This window comes from Callithrix jacchus, chromosome 4, assembly GCF_049354715.1.
Source record: "Callithrix jacchus isolate 240 chromosome 4, calJac240_pri, whole genome shotgun sequence".
In the NCBI taxonomy this organism is placed as follows: Eukaryota; Metazoa; Chordata; class Mammalia; order Primates; family Cebidae; genus Callithrix; species Callithrix jacchus.
In genome coordinates, this window is record NC_133505.1 from 161,405,222 (window position 1) to 161,421,749 (window position 16,528).

Here is a 16,528-nt window from a genome sequence, read left to right on the forward strand (position 1 = left end):
GCATATATATAATATATTTTTATTATTATATACATTATATATATGCACACACATAATATATATACATATTATATATATATATATAAAATAAAGTAAAACAGTCTGACACAATAATCAGGCATTTATTTTATTGTCACACATCATACACATCTGGATGGATAGTGGCAAGTGTAATGCAGAAAAGGAATGTTCTGGAAAGTTACTGAGTAGCTCACAAAGCTAACTGGAAGGCTAAAGGACTATGTTTGGAAAACAACACAAAACCCAAGGTTTTCACAACCAGGGTCACATATAAGGAACTGCCTGGGTGCAAAGTCACCATCAGATATCAGGTACAAGACATTGCCAAGATCTGGATGACTTTTAAAGTGTCCTTCTTTGGTGGCATTGCCTGCCTCAGCACTAAGAGTTCACACCTACGGTGAGCTTATTGCCTGTGAAGCCCAGTTCTTTTTGAGACGGAATTTTGCTCTTGTTACCCAGGCTGGAGTGCAATGGCACGATCTCGGCTCACTGCAACCTCCGCCTCCTGGGTTCAGGCAATTCTCCTGCCTCAGCCTCCTGAATAGCTGGGATTTCAGGCACACGCCACCATGCCCAGCTAATTTTTTTGTATTTTTAGTAGAGACGGGGTTTCACCAGCAAGCCACCTTTATCTCCGTTCATACTTACAAATGTGTTAGGCTGTTCTTGCATTGTTATAAAGGAATATCTGAGACTGGGCAATTTATAAAGGAAAGAGGTTTAATTGGCTCAGGGTTCTGCAGGCTGTACAAGCATGGCACCTGCATCTTCTCCACTCGCAGGGAGGCCTCATGGGGCTTATACTCAGGGTGGAAGGTGAAGTGGGAGCAGGTACATCATATGGCCAGAGCAGAAGCAAGAGAGAGAGAGTGGTGGGCGTTGGGACTGCTACACACTTCTCAACAACCAGATCTCATGAGAACTCACTCAGTATTGTGAAGGCAGCACCAAGCTGTAAGAGATCCACCCCTATAACCCAAACATCTCCCACCAGGCCCCACCTGCAACACTAGGAATTACATCTCACATGAGATTTAGAGGGGACACCCAAACTCTACCACATGATAATCCTCTAACGAAACTAATTGTACCTTGGCCAGGTACACTGCTCATGCCTGTAATCCCAGCACTTTGGGAGGCCAAGGTGGGCAGATGACTGGAGGTCAGGAGTTGAAGACCAGCCTGGCCAACATGTTGAAATCCTGTATCTACTAAAAATATAAAAATTAACTGGGTGTGGTGGCAGGTTCCTGTAATCTCAGCTACTCAGGAGGCTGAGGTGAAAGAATCACTTGAACCTGGAAGGTGGAGGTTGCGGTGAGCGGAGATTGTGCCACTGCACTTCAGCTTTGGCAACAGAACAAGACTCAGCCTCAGAGAAAAAAAAAAAAAAAACAAAGAAAGTAATTGTCTTGTTTGACAGGTTAGCATTCTGAGGCTCTCAGAGACCGGGTACCTTGCCTGAGGCCATAGAGCTGGTAAGCGGGGAAGCTGGTACTCAAGCCCAGGCAGCCAGACTACACCCTCCCATCTGCCTCTCCAAGTCCAGGAGCCTCTGAATTCCTGAGCCGATGGCCTGTTCTCTAACTGCCAGCAGTCAAAAAAAGCATCAATGTGACCTTTGCAGTGTCCAAAACTCACATGTGCCTGATTCTCCGACATGCCAAGTGATTTCAAATGCTGGCAAGGAACAATTTACAAATATCACTCCAAAGACTACTGAGAGAGATAGGGAGGAAGTAAAATAAGTGAAAGATCCAAACTGAGAGGAAATAGTCTAATTACTCTCAAGGTAGATTATGATGTCCTATATTCAGCTATATGCGGAATATTTGTTTCAGCCTAGAAATACCTCACTATTTTGCTCTAGTTTATGGGAAGACAAATTAAAATAAAGGATTATATTTTTTCTTTTCTCTCTTTGTAAATTGTACCAAGGTAAGGCTGGTAAAAGATAGCTGTCTGGCTTTGGTCCTCAATCAGTGAAAATAAAAACGTATGATATGATTTGGCTGTGTCCTCACCCAAATGTCATCTTGAATTGTACTCCCATAATTCCCATGTGTTGTGGGAGGGAGCCTGTGGGAGATCACTGAATCATAGGGGCAGTTTCCCTCATACTGTTCTCGTGGTAGTGAATAAGTCTTACGAGATCTGATGGTTTCATAAGGGGAAATCCCTCTTGCTTGGTTCTCATTCTCTTCTTGCCTGCTGCCATGAAAGATGTGCCTTTGCTCCTTTCTCACCTTCTGCCATGATTGTGAGGCCTCCCCAGCCATGTGGACCTATGATCCTATTAAACCTCTTTCCCTTATAAATTACCCAGTCTCCAGTATGTCTTTAACAGCTGTGTGAAAACAGACTAAGACAACGTCCTTACTCCATTCTACTTCTCAAATATTTAAATGATTTTCAAGAGATACTATACTCAAGCATTAACTCAGAGATGGTTTTATTAAACACATAAGAAGAAAAAACAATATGAGACACTTATATTTTTATTCTTCCCTAAATCTCTAGCTTGGAGGAGAAGGAAAGAATGACTTTATCGTAGATGCTTTGTTAAGCCAGCCAAATTGAGGTTATCTTTTCTTTCTGAGGGATATAGAGATACAGTTGCAACCAGACAATCCCTGTCTTTGTGATAGGGATCACAAGTGAAAGTGAAAGACCCAAAATTGGGAAGAAATAGCCTTCCCTTAGCATTTCCCTGAATCTATAGGCTATTTGAGTTTATATTCCAGTAGTAGCACTAGCCAGTAAACAGAGATGACCCAATTACCAAAGCTCACATTGCTCAACCCTAAGAAATAGTGACTAGAATTACTTATTTTGTTCCCAAACATGGAGAAAGAGAAATTATGTTATTCCTAAATTACTTTCTGAATGTATGTATCCAATATATAATTTATATATCATATATACAATATTAGTGTATTTTGGTAGCAAGAACAGGAATGCAAGTAGGGGGGAAAAGGAAATTTTAAATTATGTTTAAAAGGAAGACCTATTTCATTTACTGCAGACTTCAACTCATTAGAACAAAATTTTGAAAGAACATTTAATGTTTTATTTGATTAAGTATATAAATAGGTACATAAAGTCTATTTAAATATAAAATGTCTTTCTCACAGAAGGAAGTCTGGCTTAGTAAAATCCAGAATTTGAATTTAAAGGGACTCATGCCACAGGAGCTGGTTCAATTCTGTTAGAAACAAGAGAGAGAGAGAAAAACCTAGGAATGCATCCCAGAAGAATTCTGCTGTCTTATTTCCTTTTTCATATTTGGCACACAATCTCTCCTCAATTTCCTGGATTGTGATTCCCCTCCATTTAATAAACAAATGATAAAGAGAAAACCCAAGTCATGAAATCAGTGGCTCAATAATCTTCACTTGAGTTTTGAAAAACCCCCTTAGTTAGCTTCAAGGACCATTTTCATTTAAAGCCTAGAGCCAATGGCTTTTGGAGACGTTTCCTTTTTTTCTCTTCTTTTTAAGAAGAAAAGCAATCAATATAAATAATGAAACTTAGTGACAAATTCTAAAGTCTTTTTGTGTCTAAATATTTTCATCGGTTTTAGTTCTCACCACAGAACTCTGGCTCTTGAAACCTTATTTTTGTAATAATCCCACAAAGATGAATTTCCCTGAATTTGCTTCTTGACAGCATTCCAGTAGTCAAAATGGGCAACTGACTTTATTGGTTTTCTAATAATCTGGACACTGAGCTAAAAAAATTCCATTCATCTCTGACTGTTCCTGATACTTGTTTTTCATTTCTGTGGATAAATATTCTGGACGGCAGTTTTTGATCACTGGAAAGGACATAATGTTATTTCTATTGAAACTGACTTGCGTTAGGAAACTTCATGCTGTGTTAAACCAGACTCCTATGCTCTCCAGACCAGAATCTTATCTGGAAAGCTATGGTTGACTTCCACGAAGTCAAACTCAAAACTCAAAAATGTACTCACAAATCCCTAAATTTTCCTCAAAGTTATCTTTCGTAAACGTAATCTCTTTGAACCTTGGCAGAATCACTTTATGAAAAAGTATGTTCCATGTACTTACTCTTCACCTAGTAAAATCATTCTTGTTTGTTCTAAAATCACTCAGTTGAGCTTTAAAAAATGCCTTTAAATTTTTTTTATGTTGAAATTTTATTTCAAATGTTTTCTTTCTTTTTCTTTTTGAAACAGAGTCTCACTCTGTCGCCCAGGCTGAAGTGCAGTGGCACGATCTCACCTCACTGTAGCCTCTGCCTCCTGGGTTGGAGCAATTATTCTATCTCTGCTTTCCAAGTAGCTGGGACTACAGGTGCACACCACCACACCAGTATCTTTTGGTAGAGATGGGGTTTCAACATGTTGGCCAGGCTGGTCTTGAATTCTTGACCTCAAGTGATCCACCCACCTCAGCCTCCCAAAGTGCTGGGATTACAGGAGTGAGCCATCACTCTCAGCCTTCAAATGCTTTATTTATAAGGTAACCCATTTTACCTTCCCTTAGGAAGAATGATGGATTAAGTCATTCATTTTTATTTTTTCTTTTTATTTTATGTATTTTTATGCACTTCTATAAATCCATAAATATTTCATTTAGAAGATATTCACTGGTAATATTGTCTACATGTTAACCGATCTTTTGATTCCTGAGTTTTTAATCCACAAAATGAGAAGACTGACTAAAGATGATCTCTAAGTTGACTTTCTGTAGTTAAACTGAACTTTCAATGGGAATCCTATTTAACAAAACTTAAACTTCCTTGTAATACAGGCTCCCTGTCTGTCCTACACTGCACTTTAATGAAAGACACAGTAGATACCGAGGTTACTCTCCAGTGGACACACACCAAAATTTTTTACTAGTTGAATCATCTGCTATTACTTCAAATTCCTTAATTTGTTTCTGTAAAAGTAATCAAAATGCCAGAGAAAATTAACAATTTTCATTCTGAATTTGGTCCCGAAATTGTTGAACGTTTCTGTCTTTCCTCTGTGGAATCCTGTCCACCTTTCCACGCTGGTGAAATTAAAAGTTCCAAAAAGTGGCCCTCCAGCACTTTGGGAGGCCGAGGCGGGCAGATCACCTGCGGTCAGGAGTTCAAGATCAGCCTGTTCCATATGGTGAAACTCCGTCTCTACTATTTAAAAAAAACAAAAATTAGCCAGGCATCATGGCACGCCCCTGTAGTCCCAGCTACTCAGGAGGCTGAGGCAGAAGAATTGCTTGAACCTGGGAAGCAGACTTGCAGTGAGCCAAGATCATGCCATTGCACTCCAGTGTGGGCAACAGAGCAAGACTCCATCTCAAAAAAAAAGTTCCAAAAAGCTTCTGTATGGTCTGAACTTATAAAATGACCTCTTTCACTTGGAAGAGCATCCTAAAATACCTCAATAAGAATTATTTTGGTCAGGTTTGGTGGCTCATGCCTGTAATCCCAGCATTTTGGGAGGCCAAAGCAGGCAGATCACTTGAAGCCAGGCGTTCAAGACCAGCTTGGCCAACAAGGTGAAACCCTGTCTCTACTAAAAATACAAAAAATTAGCCAGATGTGGTGGTGCACGCCTGTAATCCCAGCTATTTGAGTGGCTGAGGCATGAGAATCACTTGAACCTGGGAGGCAGAGGTTGCAGTGAGCCGCAATTGCGCCACTGCACTCCAGCCGGGGCAACAGAATGAGACTCTGACTCTAAATAAATAAATAAATAGAATCATTTTACCCGATATGTTAGACACTGAGACTTTGCAAACACATTTACTTTTGAGAGGTATAATTAAATTCAGCTTTAAATTATGCAGAACAGATTTTTCAAGTGGTAATACAAAGATTTCTTTTAAAGTATCTAATGGAGACCTTGTACTATGTAAACCAACATTTACACAGTTAACAATCTGCTAGGTAGCACTTTAAATGTTCTGTGACCCTCTTGGGCCCACTGATTTGTTTCTGTTATTAGATTTAATTTTCTTTTCCTTTGTTGAGCCATAGTTGGTCCACACATATCATTGATATAGCAACTAACTTTATGACAATAGACACAATGGCAAGGTGATTAATATGGTAAGAGAGAGAGAGATTTTAAATGGGAAAGAATTAAAAAATAAAATTCATAGTGGAGAAGGCCTTTTTAAATTTTTATCATATATATTTAAGATGTACATGATGTTTTGATATACATAGTGAAATAATTACTATAGTCAAGCAAATTAGCAAAGCCATTATATCACATATTCTGTGATGAATAAGTCTAGGATATTCTTATATATGAAAAAAATAGGCTTTTGTCATTGATAAGAATTACAAATATTGTTCAAAAGTTGTCGGTCATTTATGTACTTGTTGCTGATGTATTATTACCAGGCACTGTAATAAACAGGAAGAATTTTTTGCCCTTATGAAGCGACAGTCTATGAGACACAGGAGGCTACCAGATATACGTTAGAAAACCACCATGAATTAATTTTCATCACCTTTTTTAGGGGCTGGGGGGGATACAGGGTCTCACTCTGTCACCCAGGCGGGAGTGCAGTGGTGGGATCATAGTTCACTGCAGCCTCAGCCTCCTGAGCTCAAGCAATCCTCCCACCTCAGCCTCCCAAGAAGCTGGGACCACAGCCTTGCTCCACCACACCCAGCTAACTTTTTGTATTTTCTATAGAGATGGGATTTTGCCATGTTGTCCAGGCTAGTCTCAAACTCCTGGGCCCAAGCAATCTACCTGCCATGGCCTCCCAAAGAGCTGGGATTACAGGCATGAGCCACCACACCCAACCTATTAATTTTCTTGGTCCTAACTGTAAATGCAACAGATGCACAAAGGAGTTAGAGACAGAGCAGAAAGCCTGGTGGGGAAGGTGATAGCTGAGCTGGCATTGAAAAGCCCAGAGGTGTCTGTGCCAGAAATTCCACTAATGAAAGGTAATTCTTTCCTTCTCCTTCCTTCTTTCCTTCCTTCCTTCCTTCCCCCCTTCCCTCTTTCTTTCCCTCTTTCCTTCCTCCCTCCCTCCCTCTCTTTCTTTCTTTCTTCTTTGAGATGGAATTTTGCTTTTGCTGCCCAAGCTAGAGTGCAATAGCACAATCTCGGCTCACTGCAACCTCCACCTCCTGGGTTCAAGCAATTCTCCTGCCTCAGCCTCCCAAGTAGCTGGAATTACAAGCACGCACCACCAGGCCCAGGTAATTTTTTGTATTTTTAGCAGAAATGGGGTTTCACCACGTTAGCCAGACTAGTCTCGAACTCCTGACCTCAGAAGATCCACCAACCTCAGCCTCCCAAAGTGCTGGGATTACAGGCATGAGTCATGGCACCCAGCCTCTTCCTTTTCTTTAAATTTTCTTTTCCTTTTTGAGACAGAGTCTGTTGCCCAGGCTGGAGGGCAGTGGCATGATCATAGCTCACTGTAACCTCAAACTCCTGGGCTCATGTGATCCTCCTGCTTCAGCTTCCTCAGTAGCTAGAAAGGACCACAGGCACACACCACCATGCTCAGCTAATTTTTTTATATTTGTTTGTAGAAATGGGATCTCACTATGTTGCCCAGGCTAGTCTTGAACTGCTGTAATCCCAAAGTGCTGGGATTACAGGAGCAAGCCACTGTGTGCAGCTCTCTTTCTTTCTTCTTTTTCTACTTCTTCACAACTGGGGTTCTTAACATTCATATTGCATGACCATGGATCTTTCAAGCACTTTAAAGGTAGGTGGGGACACTCTACCCACCAGTCATCTTCCAGCATATTCTCAGGTAGAGAATGAAGTCTTTATTTTTCCCGTGTTTGGTCAAGTATTTTTTTAGTGAGCATGGTATCATTCTTATGTACCTAATGCACTGGATACAGCCAACTGCCATATATATGGTGAGAACAAATTGACTACAAAGCAAATATTAGGAAGTGTTTATGTTTAATAACATCAAAATTACTTCATCAGTAATAGAAATACAATAGAAGCCTTTCTATTTCTGTCTGTCCAATTATCTATCAATCATTCTTTATCTCTTTCTGTGTATCTCTCTCTGATAAGATGTTGTGAATGAGAAATTTAATTAAAATGCCTGTATCTCATCTATGGAACACTGAAAGCAACACAGTTAAAACTCCAGTACCACTGGCCCTGACAGCTGGCTGGAGAATTGCACTTCTGGGTTTTACTTGCTCCTTTCATCCTAAGATGTCTTCCATTTTCCCACATCAGTTCTGAATTGGAAATTCCTAACACGTGTCCAAGGCTGCCACAGAGACACACATACAGCTTGCTTCCTACTCTGGAATTCTTCCCTGTGCCTTTGGCTGGAAAGAAAGCAAGAATCAAAGCATTTCCTTGAACAATGGAAGCCAAGATAAATCTACTTGTTCTAAGAAACAATAGAAATGAAATTTCCACTGGGATCAAGCTCCACACAGCTTATTAGCATCTCTTTCATGCAAGGTATTTGGCTTAGATGTCAGGTTAGGGGGTAAGAGAAGAGAGTCCATGACCATTATACTAAACATGAACGTTCACCAGAGAGTAATCAACTTCTGTTTTACTTCTTCAAACGCTCTTTCTCATTTTTAATGATCAGCATCAAGTTTCCTATTTTGAACCACAATTTTAGTTTGGTTTTCACATTTTTCATGTTGACAGTAATAGACTTATTCTACAACAATTAGCAAACTGGACCACCCACCAACTGCCATTAACTTTGAGTTATATTTTGATGCATTTTATGTTTTTTGTTTCTTGGGTTTTATTTTTGTTTTTGTTTTTGAGTCAGAGTCTCACTCTGTAGCCCACGCTGGAGTGCAGTACAGTGACATGATCTCAGCTCACTGTAACCTCCATCTCTCCGGTTCAAGTGATTCTGGAACCTCAGCCTCCCAAGTAGCTGGAATTACAGGCACCCACCACTACAGCCAGCTAATTTTTGTATTTTTTGAGAGACAAGGTTTTACCATCTTGGCCAGGCTGGTCTCAAACTCCTGACCTCAAATGATCCACTCGCCTCGGCCTCCCAAAGTTCTTGGATTATAGGCGTGAGCCACCGCACCTGGCCTTTCATTGTATATTTAATCAATCTTCAGTAGTAATTATATCTTGATCATGAAAAGACTCAAGTTTCTTGTCATTTCTATTCAAGACATAACCCAAGTGGACAGGCGTGGGCGCCTAAAAATACCAGAAGATACCATATTGTTTTTGAAGGGATGACTCATCTTGTTTATGAATCAAGCACCCAGCAATTAAATCTTCTAACCTCCCCCCCAATAGATGTGGTACTTAAAACAGAATCAAGTACAGTTTATCTTGGTCTGCTGTTATCATGCAGCTGGACCTAACCAGGTTCTTATTGGTTCCAGAAGTACCACCACATTTACCATGCATTTTTATTTTATTTCATTTTTTTATTGCATTTTAGGTTTTGGGGTACATGTAAAGAACATGCAAGATTGTTGCATAGGTACACACATGGCAGTGTGATTTGCTGCCTTCCTCCCCATCACCTACATCTGGCATTTCTCCCCATGCTATCTCTCCCCAACTCCCCACCTCCCACTGTCCCTTCCCTATTTCCCCTGACAGACCCCAGTGTGTGATGCTCCCCTCCCTGTGTCCATGTGTTCTCATTGTTCAACACCCGCCTATGAGTGAGAATATGCGGTGTTTGATTTTCTGTTCTTGTGTCAGTTTGCTGAGAATGATGGTTTCCAGGTTCATCCATGTCCCCTACAAAGGACATGAACTCATCGTTTTTGATGGCTGCATAATATTCCATGGTGTATATGTGCCACATTTTCCCTGTCCCATCTATCATCGATGGGCATTTGGGTTGGTTTCAGGTCTTTGTTATTGTAAATAGTGCCGCAATGAACATTCGTGTGCATGTGTCCTTATAGTAGAAATATTTATAATCCTTTGGATATATACTTAATAATGGGATTGCTGGGTCAAATGGAATTTCTATTTCTAGGTCCTTGAGGAATCGCCACACTGTCTTCCACAATGGTCGAACTAATTTACACTCCCACCAACAGTGTAAAAGTGTTGCTATTTCTCCACATCCTCTCCAGCATCTGTTGTCTCCAGATTTTTTAATGATCATCATTCTAACTGGCGTGAGATGGTATCTCAATGTAGTTTTGATTTGCATTTCTCTAATGACTAGTGATGATGAGCATTTTTTCACATTTGTTGGCCTCATGTATGTCTTCTTTTGTAAAGCGTCTGTTCATATCCTTCGCCCACTTTTGAATGGGCTTGTTTTTTTCTTGTAAATCTGTTTTAGTTCTTTGTAGATTCTGGATATCGGCCCTTTGTCAGATGAGTAGACTGCAAAAATTTTTTCCCATTCTGTTGGTTGCCAATTCACTCTAATGACTGTTTCTTTTGCCGTGCAGAAGCTGTGGAGTTTGATTAGGTCCCATTTGTCTATTTTGGCTTTTGTTGCCAATGCTTTTGGTGTTTTGGTCACTAAGTCCTTGCCTATGCCTATGTCCTGAATGGTTTTGCCTAGATTTTCTTCTAGGGTTTTTATGGTGTTAGGTCTTATATTTAAGTCTTTAATCCATCTAGAGTTAATTTTAGTGTGCACTTTTTTTTATCTTTAATGTCTGTTTTCTCTTTTATTCCCCTGGCCATTAAGCCTAACGCATTCAGCCTTAATATCATATGTTGAAACCCTAACCCTCAACATAATGGCATTAGCAGATGGAACCTTTGGGAAGTGATGAGGTGATGAGGGTAGAACCCTCATGAATGGGATTAGTGCCCTTATGAAAGATCATTTAATAAGCAGTTGGCAGTCTGTAAACCAGAAGCCCCTCACCAGAGCCTAGCCATGCTGACACGCTTATCTGAGATGCCAGCAGTTACCTTGGCGTCATCCCTACTCCTCTGTACCCTTCATACTCTCTTTTAGGACTTTAATTCCCTATCATCCTATATCCCAGATTCACTTATTTTTGTTACCCAAGTCTCAAATTTCTGGAATCAATGTTTGGCTTCATGATCTGCTACTGGCCCATGTCACCTTATACCAACCTCCAGATGTCTTCCACATTTTCAGACCTCTGCCTTCCTGCACTCTTTCTACCTCCACACCTGTCCTTCCTTTTTGGCATCCACCACTATGATCAGTGAGATTACCCTGGTGCAGCCCTCACCCATGGGCAAGCCAGAGGCTCAGGAAATAGCCGTCTTGGAACTTATTAACTTATTTCAACAGGGGCATTCCACTGTACACTAGACTCTGCATTCCACTTTTCACTGGGCTCTGTCCACTGAGGATCAGGATAAACGTCATATGCATTGTTGTATCCCCAGAATCCAACACAATGTCACACATTAGGTTTTCACTCAACAGATACTCACTGAATGGATTTCAATGACAGTAACAAAAGGTATTTTTGCCATTTGCCCACATAATTAGACACACAATTTTGATGTGTTGGTAAGACTCGGTCACCTTCTCTGATACTCCTCCTCCTGCTTTGCACTTTCCAGGCATAGCCATACTGTGCAGTACAGAATGTGCACACAGTGAACTCCATGGGTTTACCTAAGCTTCATCAAATGACCTTTTTGGTGAGGAAACAGCCTGATGGAAACCACAAAGCTAACCTCTGAGAGCATCATGGAATTCTAAGTTTCCTCAGGATCAATTGGAGAAGGCTCAGAAGACGTGTTAAAAGATAATTAAGACATCAAAAAATAATAGATAAAATTAGACTAAGATGCTGTGAGAACGCCTATTAGATTAATTCCCTAAAACCTTTATTTTCTTAAACTAGCTTGTATTAGTTTGTTGGGGCTGTTACAACAAAATACTATAGTGTGGGTATATGCAAAAAACAGCAAAAATTTATTTTTTACAGTTCTAGAGGCCAGTAAGTCAAAGATCACGGCACCCGTAGACGTCCGGTGAGGGCCCAATTTCTCATAAATGGTGCCTTCTCAATCGGGCACAGTGGCTCACACCTGTAATCCCAGTTGGGGATTAATCCCTTTGGAAGGCTGAGCTGGGCAGATCACTTGAGGTCAGGAGTTCGAGACCAGCCTGGCCAACATGGTGAAATCCTGTCTCTACTAAAAATACAAAAAAAAAATTAGCCAGGCATGGTGGTGGGTGCCTGTAATCCCAGCTACTTGGGAGGCTGAGGCAGGAGAATCGCTTGAATCCAGGAGGCAAAGGTTGCAGTGAGCCAAGCTCACATCACTGCATTCCAGCCTGGGCGACAGAGCCAGACTCTGTTATAAATAAATAAATAAATAAATAAATAGGTGTCTTCTTGCTGAGTCTTCACATGGTGGAAGGGGCACACAGATTCCCTCGGCTTCGTTTTTTTGTTTGTTTTTCTGAGATAGAGTTTCGCTCTTGTTGCCCAGGCTGGAGTGCAATAGTTAGACCTTGGCTCACTACAACCTCCACCTTCTGGGTTCAAGCAATTCTCCTGCCTCAGCCTCCTGAGTAGCTGGGATTGCAGGCGCCCGCCACCACACCCAGCTAATTTTTTGTATTTTTAGTAGAGACAGGGTTTCACCATGTTGGCCAGGCTAGTCTTGAACTCCTGATCTCAGGTGATCCAACTGCCTCGGCTTCCCAAAATGCTGGGAGTACAGGCATGAGCCACCATGCACCATGCCTGGCCACCTTAGCTTATTTTCTTTTTTAAGGGCGCTAAAAAATCCCACTTTTGAAATTGCCATCCCCTTGATCTAATTACCTCCCTAAAGGCCCCACCTCTTAATATCATCACCTTGTGGCTTGGGACTTCACATGAATTTTTTTCAGGAGGTGGAAAAACACAAACATTCAGATCATATAGCATAGCTGTAATAAGATTCTAAATCTTGACACCAAATATCCCTATCTAAGACAAAGATGTATGAGTAAATGTACTACCAAGGAGAAGTTCTGTAATATGATTCCTTGGGAAACACGTAACAAAACAGTATGGGTAATTTAATTCTACTCCTGTACATACAGAGTGAAATATCTGGAGTATTTTTTAATTGATACATAAAATAAATACAGTCAATTGCACCAATCTGAAGTGTTAGCTTGATACATTTTTACTTTGTATATGCCCATGTGATTGCCAACAAAATAAAATATAGTACATTTCCAGGACTCCAGAAGACTTTCCCACATCCCTTCTCTGAAGAATTCTTCACAAAACATTTAGTGAGCACCCTATTAAGATTTTAGGTGCATTTTCAGTTTCTTTCTTTATATTATTCTGTTGCTCAGGTTTTCTTCATGAGTATTACCTGTATCATCAGAAAAAATAATAAAGCCACCTTTCTTGTAGATTTTTTAGACAGCAATACTACTAATGAGAACGGCAGGCAGCTGAATTCCTGAATCCAGCATTTCAATGTTTAACTCTATTCTAGTCTGGATGTCGTGTCCACCCTTGAAATTCATATGTTGAAATTGCAATCCCCAATGTGATGGCATTAGGACTGGGGCTTTTAGGACGTGATCAGGTCAGGCTGGGCGCAGTGGCTCACGCCTGTAATCCCAGCACATTGGGAGGTGGAGGTGGGCAGATCACCTGAGGTTAGGAGTTTGAGACCAGCCTGGCCAACATGGTGAAACCCTTCTCTACTAAAAATATGAAACTTACCCGATTTTGGTGGTGGGCACCTGGAGTAACAGCTACTTGGGAGGCTGAGGCAGGAGAATCACTTGAACCCAGGAGGTGGAGGTTACAGTGAGCAGAGATCCCACCACTGCACTCCAGCCTGGGTGACAGGGTGACAGAGTGAGACTCCATCTTAAAAAAAAAAAGAAAGAAAGAAAAGGAAGTGATCAGGTCATGAGGGTAGAGGCTTCATAAATGGAATTAGTTCCCTTATAAAAGATGATCTAATGAGCAGTTAGTCGGCAGTCTATAAACCAGAATAGGGCCCTCACAAGAACTCAGCCGTGCTGACACCTCAGACTTCCCAGCCTCCAGAACTGTGAGAGAATCAAGTTCATTGTTGAAACGCCACCCAGGCTAGGGTACTTTGATATAGCAGCTAGAACTAAGACAAACTCCTTTATTTTTCTTGTTTTTCTTTGTACATTTTTCGCTCTCCTTTTCTCCTTTCTAATACCTAGCAAATCTTTTCTTTCTAACAGTGTAATCTGCTCACTATGCAGGGCAATACATCCACACTTCCTGAGCCTCATAGAAGGAGCAGAATATTCAGTGGCTAGGCATCGTGTGGCCATCTGAAATCGAAGGGAATGAACCCAGTCAAGAACAAGACACAAAGCCAGGAGGAAAGAGATTAAAATGGGTGCTTATTACAGACAAGAGCAGATTGGAGAAGCCAGCTTGGATCTGTAGCCCAGTCCATCTCCTAGTACCTATGGCCATGAGCTCGGTTCACACACTCCCTGCCTGCAGAGATAGCACCCTTGTCAGGAAGCGCTTTACCACCTCAGCGACAAAGGAGCGAGGCTTCAGGCTTCCAGAGATGGGGAACCAGGGTGCAGAGTGCTCAGTGCTTTCCCAGTCTCACCACACAAATAAGGCGCCAGGTGAAGGCAGATGAGAGAAGGGCAGAAGTGACCCTCCTAATGCTTCCAATTTTCCCTTTAAGGAACTGGAATGGAAGTTAATTTATATACAAACATGAAGATTCAGAAATATGGTTCCAGGCCAAGTGCATGGCTCACGGCTGTCATCCCATGACTTTGGGAAGCCGAGGAGGTAGGATTGCTTCAGCCCATGAGTTTGAGACCAGCTTGGGCAACATAGTGAGACCCCCATCTCTACATAAAATAAAATAGTCGGGCATAGTGGTGCACACCCGTAGTCCCAGCTATTTGGGAAGCTGAGGTGGGAGGATTACTTGGGCTCCAGAGGCCAAGCCTGCAGTAAGCTATGATTGTACCTCTGTACTCTGTACTCTCGCCTGGGCAACAGGGCAAGACCCTGCCTCAAAAAAAAAAGGAAGAAAGAAAAAGGAAAAGGAAAGGAAAGGAAAGAAAGAAATATGGTTCCCCCAATACTCTGGAGGCATAGGCATGACTGTCTAAATGATTCTTTTTTGAGACAGAGTCTTGCTCTGTCGCCCAGGCTGGAGTGCAGTGGTGTGATCTCAGCTCACTTCAACCTCCACCTCCCAGGTTCAAGCGATGCTCCTGCCCCAGCCTCCTGAGTAGCTAGGACCATAGGCATGTGCCACCACACCTGGCTACTTTTTTGTATTTTTAGTAGAGACGGGGTTTCACCATGTTGGCCAGGATGGTTTTGATCTCCTGACCTCGTGATCCGCCAACCTTGGCCTCCCAAAGTGCTGGGATTACAGGCGTGAGTGACCACGCCCGGCCTAAATGATTCTTACAGTTTCCATACATTTAGATTCTGTGATTCCAGAAGAAAGGAACTTGGCCCTTTTATTTTTAGTCTCTTTCACCACAGAATTTCTTAAGGCATATTTATAAATAAATCAACAAGAAAACAAATAAGTGTGGTGAGATGAAAAGGAACTTTAAAGTGTTGTGTGGAACCTTGTAATTAGAGAACATCTCCATTCACACAAGGGGGAGCCCACTGGGAATGTCTGCATTATTGAAAAGCCGCAACAAAGAGAAACTGGCTTGCTAGTAACTGATCCCTTTTGTGTCTGAACTTCCAAACTCATCTTAATCTCATTGTCAAGACCTGAGATGATTAGTCACTGGGGTTTCGAAGGCAAATGCAGTTGGAAGTAGGCTAAATGCTGAAGCTAAAATTCCCACCAAGACTGTTTTTACAACCTGTGAAACATATTCAAACAATTCAGGACCCATTTCCTGGAAGGATATTCTCAACTTTCCAGCTACTCTGCAAACTTAAAATTGGACTCAGCCTTCAACTGGAGAGTATGAGGATTCCGAAAAGGAAATATTTTTTTTCTTCAAGTAAAAAACTTCAGGGCGGGGTGGGAAGGGGAAAAGTTGACTTGATAATGACTTGCTTCCCTTTCAAAGATTTCTCAAAAAGACTTAATGCATATTTACTTACTTACTTTGTGTTTTATAAGTAAACATCTTTTTACTGAAGTATAGTGAACTTGATGAATTTTTTTACAATGAACACACTTGTGTAACCAGACCCAAATCAAGATGTAGAACATTACCAGCAATGCCAAAACTTCCCATCACTCCGTCCTTTTCATTAACACCCCCCAAGGGTCCACTGTTCTGACCTCTGATACCATATACTAAATTTGCCTGCTTTTGAGTATTGTATAATTGCAATATGTTCTCCTGTGTGTCTGAATGCTTTTGCTTCGTGCTGTGGTCACACACTGTATAACAACATTTTCATCAGCAGCAGATGACATGTATGACCATGGTCCCATAGACTGCAATTGGGCTGAAAATTTTCTATCACATTGTGGCATCATAATGTCACAGTGCAACAAGTTACTCACATGTTTGTGGCAATACTGGTATAAACAAACTTACTCTGCTGTCAGTTGTGTAAAGGATAGCACATACAATTATGTGCAGGACAGAATAGCTTATAATGAAAATAA

At 41.2% G+C, this 16,528-nt stretch overlaps 1 long non-coding RNA gene across 1 annotated transcript in view; it reads right to left on the reverse strand.

The window, feature by feature from the left end:
- Positions 1-16,528, reverse strand: part of LOC103792688 (uncharacterized) — a 99,394-nt gene that overhangs the window by 19,395 nt on the left and 63,471 nt on the right. Inside the window, exon 3 of the long non-coding RNA XR_008480891.2 lies at positions 13,636-13,785. This is a non-coding gene — a long non-coding RNA (uncharacterized LOC103792688). The remainder of the gene's footprint in view (positions 1-13,635; positions 13,786-16,528) is intronic.